This window comes from Battus philenor, unplaced genomic scaffold (genome assembly GCF_028537555.1).
Source record: "Battus philenor isolate CCGP_79_NKW_IND1 unplaced genomic scaffold, ilBatPhil1.0.hap1 SCAF_30, whole genome shotgun sequence".
Lineage (NCBI taxonomy): Eukaryota > Metazoa > Arthropoda > Insecta > Lepidoptera > Papilionidae > Battus > Battus philenor.
This window is the reverse complement of record NW_027181694.1, coordinates 1,123,171-1,138,180: the sequence shown is the minus strand read 5'-3', so window position 1 is coordinate 1,138,180 and position 15,010 is coordinate 1,123,171. Positions and strand designations below refer to the sequence as shown.

Sequence of the window (15,010 nt, the reverse complement as noted above, 5' to 3'; positions counted from 1 at the left end):
GAAGTCTCTCGCTTCGGAGGCCAAGACCCACTTTGATCACTGAGCTAGCGGAGTAGTAGTAGTATGATATTTCACTAGAAAATTATTCGCTAGGTTTCCAGAGTACTGTTGGCTACTTTTGTACTTCCTTATGTATATCACGGTGACATCTTATCACCGTGATCTATTTTAAATCGAACACACTAAGCCGATGTGATTCGAAAAAAAATCTAAAAACTATCGCGGCGAAGGAGTTGGCACATACACATGAACAATATCGTATTGCAGCTTTACTTATGACGGTCAATATCAAATTTCGCTTGTACATCGTAAAGAACGTTAATTTTAAAAACGTCTAAATTAAATTCGAGTAAAATCTATTTTCCGTAATAACTCAGATATTTTCTAGAATATATAGACATAAATTGTGGAATGATTTACCGCTGAATATAAGACGTGCTAACTCACTACCTATTTTCAAGAAAAAAGGTTAAGAACCATTTACTAGATCTATAATTATCTATCTCTTAGTTCATTTCTTTTTCTTCTTCTGTTTCTTTCTGAGGCAAGTGCGATCGAACCAATAATGATCGAAGTCAGTTAGATGTTTTTATTTATTATTGTATTATATTTATAATATGTATTAAACCTTATTTATTATAAGTATATATGTTATATACGTATATATGTATATTTACGTATGTATGTCTATGTATATTTATGTTCATTTGTTTGTGAATATGTATTTTTTTGTACACGTGAACTACCCTTTATAAGTAATTTTACCTTTTACATACTACGGTTGTCTGTAAGAGATTGCCTTGTGTGATAAGACCGCCCATTGTACTTTTTTGTAAAACTTATTAAATGTATCTTACCGTGTACAATAAAGAATATTAAATAAATAAATAAATAAAAAATAAATTACATACATGAATGCAGAATGAAATAAGCTATGATTTGGTATATACATAATCCTTGTATTTTGAATATAATGGAAGTTATTAAAGAAAATCAGTTTTTTTGTATTTCCTGTAAAATTTGATTTTTGGTTACGGGTTTAAAAATTAACTTTTTTATTATAAAATTTGATCACCAGCCAACTAATTACTTCTGCACCACTAGATTGAATGGTAGGAACTGAATAAACACCGTACTGTCCACAAAGGAGTTACAATTTTATAAAGCCCTTAGAAAGGTTTGACAAAACTGTATTTAATTCCAAATTTATAAATACATTTAAAAAACTTTTAAGTTAAACGATTTTTTGATACCCATATTGTGGTGGTTGTGGAAAAATATGTACCTAGTCCGCCATATTGAAACGGCGTCCATCTTGAATTTTGAATTTTGACATAATCATCGTGTTTTACTAGTGTAGCCCTTTCATTTGATACCCATATTGAGGGGGTTAAGGAAAAATATGTAATCCGCCATTTTGTATCGGCGGCCATCTTAGATTTATAATGTTATTGATTTCATTATATTGTATTGTCATCTAAATTAAATTTGTGTAACAAATTTCATGGGAAGGTGCTTAAATTTAAATATCTAATTTTGTCCCAAATAAATAAACAAATTAATTCCGTACGGGTCGAACTAAATAAAACAGTTTAAAATGTTCACCATAAAGTTTCTGATTACAGTTTCAAGGGAAGTATCCAAAGAAATAATATATGACTTGACCTCAAGGTCGATATTTCGTTCCTACGGGACCCTTTATCTATAAAACACATCCAAAAATAACTTCTCATCTATCATCTGACACTTTTTATCTATTTTATCAAAGAAAATTATTATTAATAGATTATACGACGTATAGCAGTCACGCTTTCGTTTATATACAGGGTGATAATTTATAGGTATGTTTAGTACATCTTTTTTATTGTCGTGGGGAAATCCTGCAAGGTATACTCCGCTGCAGGGTCAACGAAAGGGTTAGGGACTCCTACCAGCTAGAACCTCACGATCGTCTTAAAAGCCGCTGTTGAAGCTACGGGAACGCTTTCCCATACTACCGCAGTTACAACAGCTGTGGCCTGGTGCCACAACTCCTTACTTGTGGCGGATCACCCAGAATCCGTCGCCAAGGCCATGTTAAGGGGGTTGGAGAAAGCCGCCTAATAGCTATATATATATATATATATATATATATATATATATATATATATATATATATATATATTATTTCCATGTCACAGTGTTAGTTACCGTACTCCTCCGAAACGGCTCAACCGATTTTTTCCAAATTTTATTTGCGTATTTAGTATCTGAGAATCGGCTACTGTCTATTTTTCATACCCCTAAGCGATAAGAGTTTATTTTTTATTTTTTAGACAAATTTTTTGGTTTTTATTTTCTTATCATACAGCATACAAAAATACATACAACCTTAAATTTTCACTTCTCTACCATCAAACCTTATTTTTACTTCGTTATTAAAAAACATTTATTCTTTTTGCAAAACAACGTTTGCGGGATCAGGTAGTGTATATATATATATATATTATAAGTCTCTCCCGGAAATATAACCACGTTTGAAGTTTGGCGATCCCAGTGTGGTATTATGATACGCAAAAGAAGCTGCCGCCCATCTTCTGGAAACTTCTGAACAGTGGCATTCCTATATAATTAATACAAGTGTTAATTATATAAATAGACCAGTGGGTAGACCCAGGTATCGCTGGATCGATCGCGTTGAGGCAGACTTGCGCGAATTGAATGTCAGCCAATGGCAGACGATGGCGCAAGATAGAGGAAAGTGGAAGTCTCTCGCTTCGGAGGCCAAGACCCACTTTGGGTCACTGAGCTAGCGGAGTAGTAGTAGTGAATTATATAAGGTTGTATCCTAGCTAACATTAAGTAATTTTATAAAGTTTAATTAGAGGATAGGAGTCCGGTCTTAACCAGGTATGAGGTTCAGACCCGAAAACCTAATACTATATGGTGAGAATGTTAATTATTTTGAAATCAAACCAGAGACTACGATCATCGTCTCATTCCTCCACCGCTGGGCCAGTGGAACCTATTAATGGTTATATATCATTTTAACCTTCCAAATAAAAATTTTATATTTCGAATCCAATACAAAATTAATATATTTTCATTTTATATTATTATACAAGATATATTAGTATTTGATTATATTTTTACACGCATTTTGTTTATATAAATAAATATATTATTGTATACAAGAATACTATACTGATGTTAATGCGTGGAATTAAATGTTGTCGATGCTTCAGGAAGCTAATTATTGTCGCGCGCTCTTAATAAAGCTATATCTGTAAAGAGCAACTGTTGAGTTTCTAACTCAGGAAGCTAATTATTGTCGCACGCACTTAATGAAACTATATTTGTAAAGAGCAACTGTTGAGTTTCTAGCTCAGGAAGCTAATTATTGTCGCGCACTCTTAATAAAACTATATCTGTAAAGAGCAACTGTTGAGTTTCTAACTCAGGAAGCTAATTATTGTCGCGCACTCTTAATAAAGCTATATTTGTAAAGAGCAAATGTTGAGTTTCTAGCTCAGGAAGCTAATTATTGTCGCACGCACTTAATGAAACTATATTTGGAAAGAGCAACTGTTGAGTTTCTACCTCAGGAAGCTAATTATTGTCGCGCGCTCTTTATAAAACTATATTTGTAAAGAGCAACTGTTGAGTTTCTAGCTCAGGAAGCTAATTATTGTCGCACGCACTTAATGAAACTATATTTGGAAAGAGCAACTGTTGAGTTTCTACCTCCGGAAGCTAATTATTGTCGCGCGCTCTTTATAAAACTATATTTGTAAAGAGCAACTGTTCAGTTTCTGTCCTGTTCTCAGCAGAACTGCCTTTCGTGCCGGCAGCTTGCAGCAGGGACAACAATGCCAACGTAAGAAAAGGACCAATATTTAGCCACTTCCGCACATGCAGTGGTAGTCGTGCAATAAAATGCACCGCCCGCCAGCCCGCTGATAAATGCGTATGCGGCAAACAATGCGAATCACACAACCGCCACCGCCAAATCACTCAACACGTGTTTCACCCCTTCACGGGGCATCTTCAGGAGTTATGTTACACCGATTAGTGCCAAACACAGAGTATTACTAACGTACTAAAAACAGAGAGTTTTATTTTAATAGAAACCTTTCTCGTTACTTTAAAAAAGGTCATTGTCTTTTAAACATAAATAAAACCATTCGAAAGTTGTTATTACAACTTTTACGTAAATATGTTATTTTGGATCTGTCCTTGGGTATCTTCTGTATGGGTACATACGCAGATTTAATTAAATGTTATATTACCAAATATTAAATATAGTATCAACTTGTTGAGGAGTTTAACAGGTTAGGTAGGCAATGTTAGAGACAACACCTAGGGAGCTGGAGCACAAAAATTAAAACGCTTGGATGAAAGATAGACACAGTTTATTTTAAAAGTCATCCGCCTACAACTTCAGATACACCGACGCCGTAATAAATTATTTGTCATGCGAATAACATAATTTTTACATAAAACTTTCACCATTCATTTGTAAATATTAAACATTGATTCAAAATTGATATAAGATAGTATTTAATTACATATTCCATCACAGCACTAAAGATTTAATACAAATTCACAAACAACAACACATATGTCACTCGACGCCGTTCGCCATTATTATATTTTATAATATTTTTCGTCGTGAGACGCGGTTTTGACAGCCGCCTACAAATCATACGCCGCGTGTCCTTACATTTTGCGCATGCGCAGACCGATGGATTGACAGATAAGCGAAAGCATTTTGACAGCTGTCATTATTTCGCTACAAACTTATATGTATATATATATATATATATATACATATAAGTATACATACTATTTACATATATATATACATACTATTTTGTCGAGTATTAAAATGACCATGTTTCTTCCATGATAGACGTGAACGAAAAAGAATTGGGATTCGAATTGACAGTATATGAGGTCATTCACATCGGCAATGGTCTATAAACCGCTGAGCACAAAGGTCCCTTCATCTGAAACAGACCTCTGTTGATCAAGTTATTGCGTTTCCAGCGCTCGTCTTGTGGAAGGCCCTTTTTAAAAGGTTTTTATTATTAAACGGTTTTATTTAGTTCGACCCGTACGGAATTTCTTTGGATCAAAATTAGAAAATGAAATTTAAGCACCTTCCTGTTGTCAGATTGATCTGAAATTTGGTACACACATTTAAAGTAGATGACAATACAATATAATAAAATCAAAACCATTATAAATCTAAGATGGCCGCCGATACAAAATGACGGATTACATATTTTTCCTTAACCCCCTCAATATGGGTATCAAATGAAAGGGCTACACTAGTAACACACGATGATTATGTCAAAATTTAAAATTCAAGATGGACGCCGTTCCAATATGGCGGACTAGGTACATATTTTTCTACAACCACCACATTACGGGTACCAAAAAACTTAAAAGTTTTTTAAATGTATTTATTTATATCGATGTCTTCGATATTAGGATTTGCAATGATCTAATATATAAAATTTCCCTGTCACAATATTAGTTACCGTACTCCTCCGAAACGGCTCGACCGATATTTACCAAATTTTATATGCGTATTCAGTAGGTCTGAGAATCGGCTATTATCTATTTTCCATACCCCTAAGTGATAAGGGTGGTCCACCCAAAAAATTTTATTTTATTTTTTATACAAAATTTCTTGATTTTATTTTTTTATGATACAGCATACAATAATACATACAACCCTAAATTTTCACCCCTCTACGATCAACCCTTATTTTTTATTTGTTAATTAAAAACTTTTTTTTTTGCAAAGCAACGTTTACGGAATCAGTTAGTATATATATACATACATATATAAGTAAACGAAGTATGTGACACATCATTCATTAGAATTCTGCCGCGTAATGGCTTCCATATATTTTTTATCTGCGTACTTTTTGCGGTTATATAGTCTGTGGCGTTGACGTCGAATTAGGGGGGTGGATATGAAAATAACAGACGAGAAATGTCATCTATTATTTTAATTAAATTATAGTTGTGAAATATTATCTTTAAGTGTTGTATCTCTTTCTAGAGGAACACAAGTCAGTAGTTAGTTAGTTTTACTGTTTCTCAGTAACAAAAACATTATATACTCGTATATATATGTATATATATATGTGTGTATGTGTACATATATACATATTGTAAAACAATTTTATCTAGTATTCGTAATCTGTCGATCTTGTTGGTGTGTATAGTTTTATAAACTGTTATGCCTCTGAATTATAATATTTAATGATATATATATCTTACGAATATATATATATATATATATATATATATATATATCTTGTTTTTAGCTCGCTACCTATCTCTAATATAAGAGCACCTAATACATTCCAGTTTTGACTGTATTTACAAAATAAAACTTTTTTATATCCAATCCTTTATTTAATAAATATATATTCATATATATATTACATGTCCTTTGAAAAACGTATTTTAGTGTTTTTTTTTAATTTGTACATATATATTCATTGTTATTGAATTGTCGGTTGCAAATGGCTGCGAAGGTGGTGAGGTTGACCCCACTTTGAAATTGTAATTGTTTGTATAATTGTCGAAACTGGAACAATTGATTCCTTCGTATATATATATATATATATATATATATATATATATATACGCTTGTGTTAAACAATATATATATATATATATATATATATATATATATTGTTTAACACAAGTGTTACCTACATATAAATATCTACAGGCCCTATGAAGTATACCCCACCGACATAATTCAGCGGATTTGTTCCAGTTGATGTAACAGTGGTCACATAGCACATGGAAAAGATGACCACTGGGGTCTTAAAGTTTCTGCCCACACGTGGACATAGGATCTTATTAAGATCATCGGAAGACGTCAGATGCACACCGTTTTCAATTGGGCTTTTTTAATTTCCCACTTATGGGACCTCTTTTTATTACTTCGCACTACTTGCTGTTCTTAATAAAAAACTATGGGCAAGTTTATGTCCAGCCGTGGGCGTCTTATGGCAGTGATGATGGTGTTATGTCGAAGTAATTTTGTTGTAAAATATAGTTTTTGTTAAAAATAATTATTGTAATTTGTATAATTAAAATTGATATCTTACCTGTTGAATAGTCCAAACATTAACAAAGTGTAGTTACTTCGTGAGAAAATCAAAAGTTATTAACTGGTTTTAGATAACTAAATAAGCCTCCTAGTTCTGTAAGCTTTCTCTTGCCCTCTATGAGGTCTAAACTCAAGATCTATCATCACCCTGTGGAAAGGCAACCTTCGCACGGCTGCTTCTGTATGTCAATCACGGAAACTAACTAGGATAGTAAAGCTCAAAATATTCCGGTCCAATGTGAAAACCGTGTTGCTATATGGATGCGAGAAGTCACCAAAGATACCTCGCGCCGGCTCCAAGTCTTCGTTAACAACTGTCTTCGACGTATCCTCGGTGTATACTGGCCTGAGAAAGTCTCCAACGTAGATCTCTGGAAACGCTGCGGTGAGATGCCGATCGACCAGCAGATCAGACGCTGCAAGTGGAACTGGATAGACCACACGAAGGTACCCTGATCACATACCGAGGCAAGCACTGGAATGGAATTCTCAAGGAAAGCGATAACGTGGCCGCGCAAAGCAAACCTGGCGGATGATCACTGCAGAAGTGAAGGCAGTTGGAATGACGCGGAGCGAAGTAAAGCGCGAGGCTTAAGACCACTCGGGATGGCGACGTACTGTGGACGCCCTCTGCCCCATCTTGGGAGCATAGAAATAAATGATCATCACCCTGTCTATCCTATACCTAATTTATTGACTATACTGTTACCGAGATCACAACCGTTAGGTTGTACTAATGGAGATAGTACATCCACCTGAGGGTTGGGACCTATTGACGCTAGGTCTTACCTCCACCGTTTCCGACAGCAACATACCTGACTCTTTAAATAGATGATGGAGTTGTAAGGCATACTGTTCCCGTACGTCACCAAGAACGCACTGTCACAAATAAATAGATAATAAAGACAAAATAAAAGCAAAATAATATATAATACTGTGATATGAAATAATTATAGAATCTAAGTAATAAAAATGTGATATAAAATAACAATGTAATTTAAGAAAATGTAAAAGGAAATGAGGAATGAATGAAAGGTGATACAGAGCAAAAGGGAGAGACAGTAGTATTGTGGAATGAAAGAATAGAGCGAAAGACAATGTGAAGTATGAAAGAAGAGAAAGAAAATAATAAAAAATTCTGTGAAAAATTAAATAAATTTGCCCAAAAAGTCCCTGTCCCACAAAAGATAGGGGGGTACGAGAGGCCCCCAATAGCGGGGGCCATAAAAAAAAGAACGCACTGAGGATTAAATCCTCGCTCGGAACGCCAGATAAGCTGGCTCCCATATTATCAGGATTTGATATCGGAGTTGGTATATTCGCTACCTGGTTCTCAATACAGGATCTAGTTTAAACTACATCCAGCTGCGATGGGTATTATCTAGCATATACCTCTTGCTGAACAGGCAAGTACCCGAGCGACTCACCTTGACATGATCACTCACTCCACGCGACACCGATCGTCCGGCTTCCAACCTAGTCAGGCCAATTGCATTATCTAAAATGTCAGTGGACTGGATGCAATCGACGACTATCGGGGCTGATGATTTTCAAGTAACATAGTAAAAACCGCAGGAATTCTTTGTAATCTATAGTGGTAGCCTATGCCTTGCAGTGAGTATTGATACTATTTGATTATAGAATTAATAAAAAAAAACATTTAATTGATAATAGCAATTCAGTAGTTCCAACATAGCAAACTGTATTATTGCGTTCAGACGAAGCATTACAAGTTAATCCCCGACGCTCGAAAGCCCTTAATAGTGTTCAATTAAACGTAATTTGAAATCAACTAAGACCGTCCGCCATGTTTGTTTTCTGTCGTAACATACGTCATTTTTGCCGCCAAAAATATTTTTCAGAGCAAATTCAATTTTTTTTATATTTAGAAAATATTTACTGCTAGAACGTTGCGTTTTATTATTTCATACGTTTAGATTTTCAAATGAAAAATGCATTTGATTTCATATAAAAACCTTCGAATGGTATATTTTACTATAGATATCAGAAAACTTATATATTTAATGGAATCAGGCGTTACCTAGCGAAAGTCCATCCTAAGTAAGAAAAAGACTACTATTTAGCCACTTCCGCATATGCAGTGCAGTGCAACAAAGTGCACCGCCCGCCAGCAAACTCAGTCTCTGGCACTAATCGGTGCAACATAACTCCTGAAGATGCCCCGTGGAGGGGTGAAACACGTGTTGAGTGATTTGGCGGTGACAGTTGTGTGATTCGCATTGTTAGCCGTATACGCAATTATCAGTGGGCTGGCGGGCGGTGCACTTTGTTACACGACTACCACTGCATGTGCGGAAGTGGCTAAATATTGGTCCTTTTCTTAATCAGGAAACTTATATCTTGCAGTGGGCATCTAAAACGCCTGTGCGTTTTAGACTATAGATGCCAGGTTACAGAACCAATCACACTGAATTTCTCTTTTAGCAGATGGACGCCCTCTGCAAGGCATATGCCTTCCCAAAGGTTACCAAGGTGACAGGTGCTGCGCTGCCTGTATTCAGTGACTTTCCAAGACTAACTATCTCGGTTCACCTGCCGGCTGCCGATTCATCTAGTGGATGCCACGCCCACTGCCATTTCAGATTAGCAGTTCTGTTCTTGGTCTGGTTCAATCCTATTATGGACGGTCAATCTAACGTCACATTTAACTATTGTTTTGTTTAAGTTTAAGTTATATAGGTTATTACTTACTTATTCACTTACTCCGCTGGCTCAGTGACCCAAAGTGGGTCTTGGCCTACGAAGCCAGACTTCCACTTTCCTCTATCTTGCACCCTCGTTTGCCATTGGTTGACATTCAATTCGCGCAAGTCTGCCTCAACGCGATTGATCCAGCGATACCTGGGTCTACCCACTGGTTGGACCCCTCGGTTTTTCCAGGTACGCTACCTTCACGCTCCGATCCGATCCCATTCGCTCCAAGTGACCAAGCCAGCGGATTCGTTGAGCTTTATATTCGCCAATGATATTTGACTGTGCTACTAAAGTCTCAATTTCGGCATTCTTTCGGAGCCTCCAAGATCCGGCTCATATAGGTTATTGTTTAAACATTAAATCCACAATCGACTTGTTGACTGTCATTTTATTTATCAATCGAAGATTGAAACTTCTCTCATTGATTACTTCAAATAAGTAATCAAACTTCTCTATTTTAAAGATTGGTAGTACGCGAGCTAAAGACAACAAAGATATATATCTTTGCAAAAGATATAATCACTCTCCAGCGCGCGCGTTGCAATTGTATCTCTATGTTTGTACTTGTAACGAGTTGCGGCTCAGAGTTAGAGAGAGATGGGCTTATATAGCAATTTACACGTAAAAGAGAGACACGGAGATCACACGTTTGTATTGAAAATTTAAACTACGGATTTTTAAAACGCGCGGGCTAGCTTTGTTGTGCTTTATAACAAAGACATGAAATGATCAATAGGAATATCTCACACGTTTTATTCCGCCTTGCCGAGTTAGTGTGAGCTAAAAGAGCAGAAGATATAAAGGATATATGTTTAGTGCTAGCTGCCTCATTCTCTCCGAGCCGCATTGCGCTAAATGAGTTAATGATATAAAAGAGTGATATATGCCAAGATCCAAAAAAACTGTCCAAAAGAAGTGACAGAGACAGGTGATATATGAAAGGTAATGAATAGAAAGGAATGAAAGAGAAATTGATAGAAGAAAGAAGAAGTATTTAATTATATTGAAATGAAAAAAGAAGAAAGAAAATATAACTTAGTATGTGAATAAATACAGAAAATAACTTCTCTGTCTACCCACAATAAGGGGTAGTACGAGAGATCCCAAACACGAGGGTCATACACAATGAACTAACAGCACAACATCGTGCAATTGGTCAAGTCAATCAATAAGACTTATATTTATTTGTCTACCCTCAATAATGGCGCTTACAAAATATATGACTACCCTACAATAATTATTTTTAACAAAAACCATATTTTACAACGAAATTACGTCGACATATTGTCTTCATCATTTCTGCCATAGGATGTCCACGGCTAGACTTAAACTTGCCCATAGTTTTCTATTAAGAACAGTAAGTAGTGTGAAATAATAAAAAAAAATTACCGATTGTAACGTCACTGAGAGGTCCCATAAGTGGGAAATAATAAAAAAAAAGACCGATTGGAAACGGTGTACATCTGACGTCTTACGATGATCTTAATAAGATCGCCTGTCCATCTGTGGGCAGAAACTTTAAGACCCCAGTGGTCAGTTCCGTGTGCTATGTGACCTATCCACTGTTACATCAATTAGCAAATCCGCTGATTTATATCGGTTAGGTACTTCATAGGGCCTGTAGATTTTGTAGGTAATTTTGTTGTATGAACTGTAAATATATTCATATTATTTTAATGTTACAAAAAGACACGCTCATTTTATTTATTCATATATAGATAACACTTATTTTGAACTATATATATATACAAGGCAATCATAAACTGTCCCAACCAAAGTTTCGACTGCAAAAAGTTTCTAATTCATTCGTTATAAACTGAATTAGATTTTTTTTAATAAAATTCCGCAAAACATAATTAGAATACTTAAAGCAAATCGACGGAAAAGCCTTATTATTCAATAAGGGAATATTTAAATGACAAGAATCCTTGGCGATAATGTCGCTTGTTTTGATTTCATTTAGGCTATATCTAAGTGTATATTTATATATATCTATATTCTATCTGTTTCCTGCTTCTTCTTCACAACTATAACACCTTTCGAAGCAGAGTAGAATAAAATAAATAATAAAATGTCGATCAATAAGAGTTCTGTTAAAAGTACCAATTTTGAATAAGTGAATTTAATATTTATTTTTAATATTTTCAAATATAAAAAACTTTTAAGTAGACATTTACATGCGATTTTAAATCGTCGATTATTTTAACATTATAAACAGCAAGCTGCAGTGGGTACGCTAATGTAACAGAGTGGATAGAAACTCAACATTTGCTATTTTAAAATTAAATTTCACAATGTTTTATATGTACACTAGCTGATCCCGCAAACGTTGTGTTGCAAAAAAAAATTAAAGTTTTTAATTAACAAATAAAAAATAAGGGTTAATCGTAGAGGGGTGAAAATTTAGGTTTGTATGTATTTTTGTATGCTGTATCATAATAAAATAAAAACCAAAAAAATTGTCTAAAAAATTAAAAATAAAATTTAGGGGTGGACAACCCTTATCACTTAGGGTTATGGAAAATAGATAGTAGCCGATTCTCTGACATACTGAATACGCATGTAAAATTTGGTAAAAATCGGCCAAGCCGTTTCGGAGGAGTTCAAGTTCGAACACCGTGACACGAGAATTTTATATATTAGATTATAATATCAATCATGTAAATGAGTCAACAAACCAAGTTAATTCCATTTCGATCAACTAAAAACTATTGAATGCTATAATAAGATTTATTTAATAATATACCTTTTAATTATAGATTTATAACTAAGAAATGTATGGTCTATATCTTGTGGAACTTAATTATATATACACACAGACGTATAAAGGATTTTATTTTTTTAAGACAAAATTTAGACGAGTTTTATTTTTATTTATTATATTTATCACGTGTCAGATATTTATTTATTTATTTATTTGCTTTATTGGAGATAAACAGTAACAAAAGGCAGTAAGAAAGTACAAACTTAAAAGCTTAGGAATATAAAATTAGTTACAATTGTTACCTTATAACTATCTCACTGAGAACATAAAATGATTTATAGTCAAACAATGAAAAAACAAAGAAAAACATTACTGAACAGGGATCAAGGATTATCTAATATATAAAATTCTCGTGTCACGGTGTTCGAACTTGAACTCCTCTGAAACGGCTTGACCGATTTTTACCAAATTTTATATGCGTATTTAGTAGGTCTAAGAATCGGCTACTATCTATTTTTCATACCCCTAAGTGATAAGGGTTGTTCACCCTTAAAAAATTTTTTTTATTTTTTGACGTAATTTTTTGTTTTTATTTTTTTATGATACAACATACAAAAATACATACAACCCTAAATTTTCACCCCTCTACGATCAACCCTTATTTTTAAATTGAAAATTAAAAATATTTTTTTGCAAAACAACGTTTGCGGGCTCAGCTAGTGATCTATATATTCATATTATGTTTGTTTATATATTTATATTATGGTTAAAATTGTATTGTGTGTACTCAATAATTTCGAACGAAATTGTTTTTTAAAAGATACGAGAGAGAGCACGAGAATATATCAATATCACTAATATATGAAAAGGTTAAACCTTTGTAAAGTTTACGAATTTTTAGGTTAGAAATTTAAATACAAACTTCATAATATACATCGATGATTATTAGATCTGTGGTCATGTACCATGTTCTATACGTTGTAACTGGCTGAAAGTTACGATGCAACTTATGCAATTAAAAATAATTAACGCCATCCTGTCTCGAGTTTTATGAGTTAATTTTGTTTTTTTTTCTTTTAAATATGTCTTATACAGAGTGTTTGGTTGTAGTTGTACAATACCCGGTGATAAATAATGCACATCGTCTTTTGGAAAGAGACAATCGGCTAATTTCGTAGAGCACTATCTCTGTCCAACACTACCTATGTGACGTTTTGTCAGTCGTATTTCGTGCGACAGAGATAACGCTCTATGAAGCCGAAATTTGCCGATCATTCCAAAAGTCGATGTGCAATATTTACCGCCGGGTATTGTAAAAACTTTAAAGAGGTTAATTTTTAGTTAATTTGCTTTCAACTAATGTATTGTACACCCTTTATATAAAATTAAAATATTTAAAATTGATAAATACCGTAATGATAAATTACGTTTCAAAAATTCGTATTACTATATATAAAAACTAATTATTGTTTCCGTTTTAAGACTTTATACAGCCTGAAATTATTGGCAATTCCAAAAAGAAAAAAAAATAGTGTAACATATTTCAGAGTGGTTTCTATTTTATTTAAACAGGATATTTGGAAAAAGGTGTAAAAGTTTTAAACCTTTTTTATATATATACCTATAAAGTTTTTACATGTATAATAAATCATCCTGTATATTAGACACTTCACAATTTGTGAAAGCATCTAAAATTAATATTTTTTAAGACTTGGATGTACAAAACAAAATTTAATACGTAAAAAAATGTCCTAATATGTTTAGAAAGTTTATGTTTATACAACATTGCGTGTGTACAAAACAATTGATAGAATAATAAAAAAACAATATAATTATGTATTAATGTAAAGACATATTTGCACAGACAATAGAATAAATTCAAAATGATAATTAAGATGTAAAGTTTGTGATACATATAAAATAACACCGTTGTAATGTATACATATTTTACAATACTCACATATAAATTCTTCAGTTTGAACTAAAACGTTTTATTAGAAAGTCGATAAACAATTATTCAACACATCACAATAATGAACTAACACAAAAAAACTACAAGATTTTAATTATAAACAATTGTATTACGATCGAAACGTCAGAAAAATGGCGGGCGTTTTTTTTTTTTAATGCACGAATTTCGAGACACAGACGCGTCGGCGTGCGCGGCCGTCTCGCTTACCGGTTTTTGCCCGACTGTCTATTTGTCACCATACAGTTATTAGCGGTCTGAGAAAGCGCCCGACTTATTCTATGTGTAAATATACAACTTTGTTTTTTTTTTTATTCGCTTCATTACCATATTTTATATAATTGTCTCTCGCGTGAAATGCGTGTTATGTTTATATTAAAAGATAATTTTTGATGATATTTATTTATAAGCACACACAAAAAGCGGATGCATTAAAATAGTACAATTATTTGTTATAATAATTAAACACTCTGTGCAAGGAAAGTAGGTTAGTATCTAA

The 15,010-nt window shown here is 33.7% G+C and overlaps 1 protein-coding gene across 1 annotated transcript in view; it reads right to left on the bottom strand.

Moving 5' to 3' along the window:
• The window catches only part of LOC137927379 (uncharacterized), a 41,109-nt gene extending 26,440 nt beyond the window's left edge, over positions 1–14,669 (bottom strand). The window contains exon 1 of the mRNA XM_068771178.1: positions 14,503–14,669. The gene's annotated coding sequence lies outside the window, so the exon portion shown is untranslated. The remainder of the gene's footprint in view (positions 1–14,502) is intronic.
• Between the last annotated feature and the right edge of the window lie 341 nt (positions 14,670–15,010).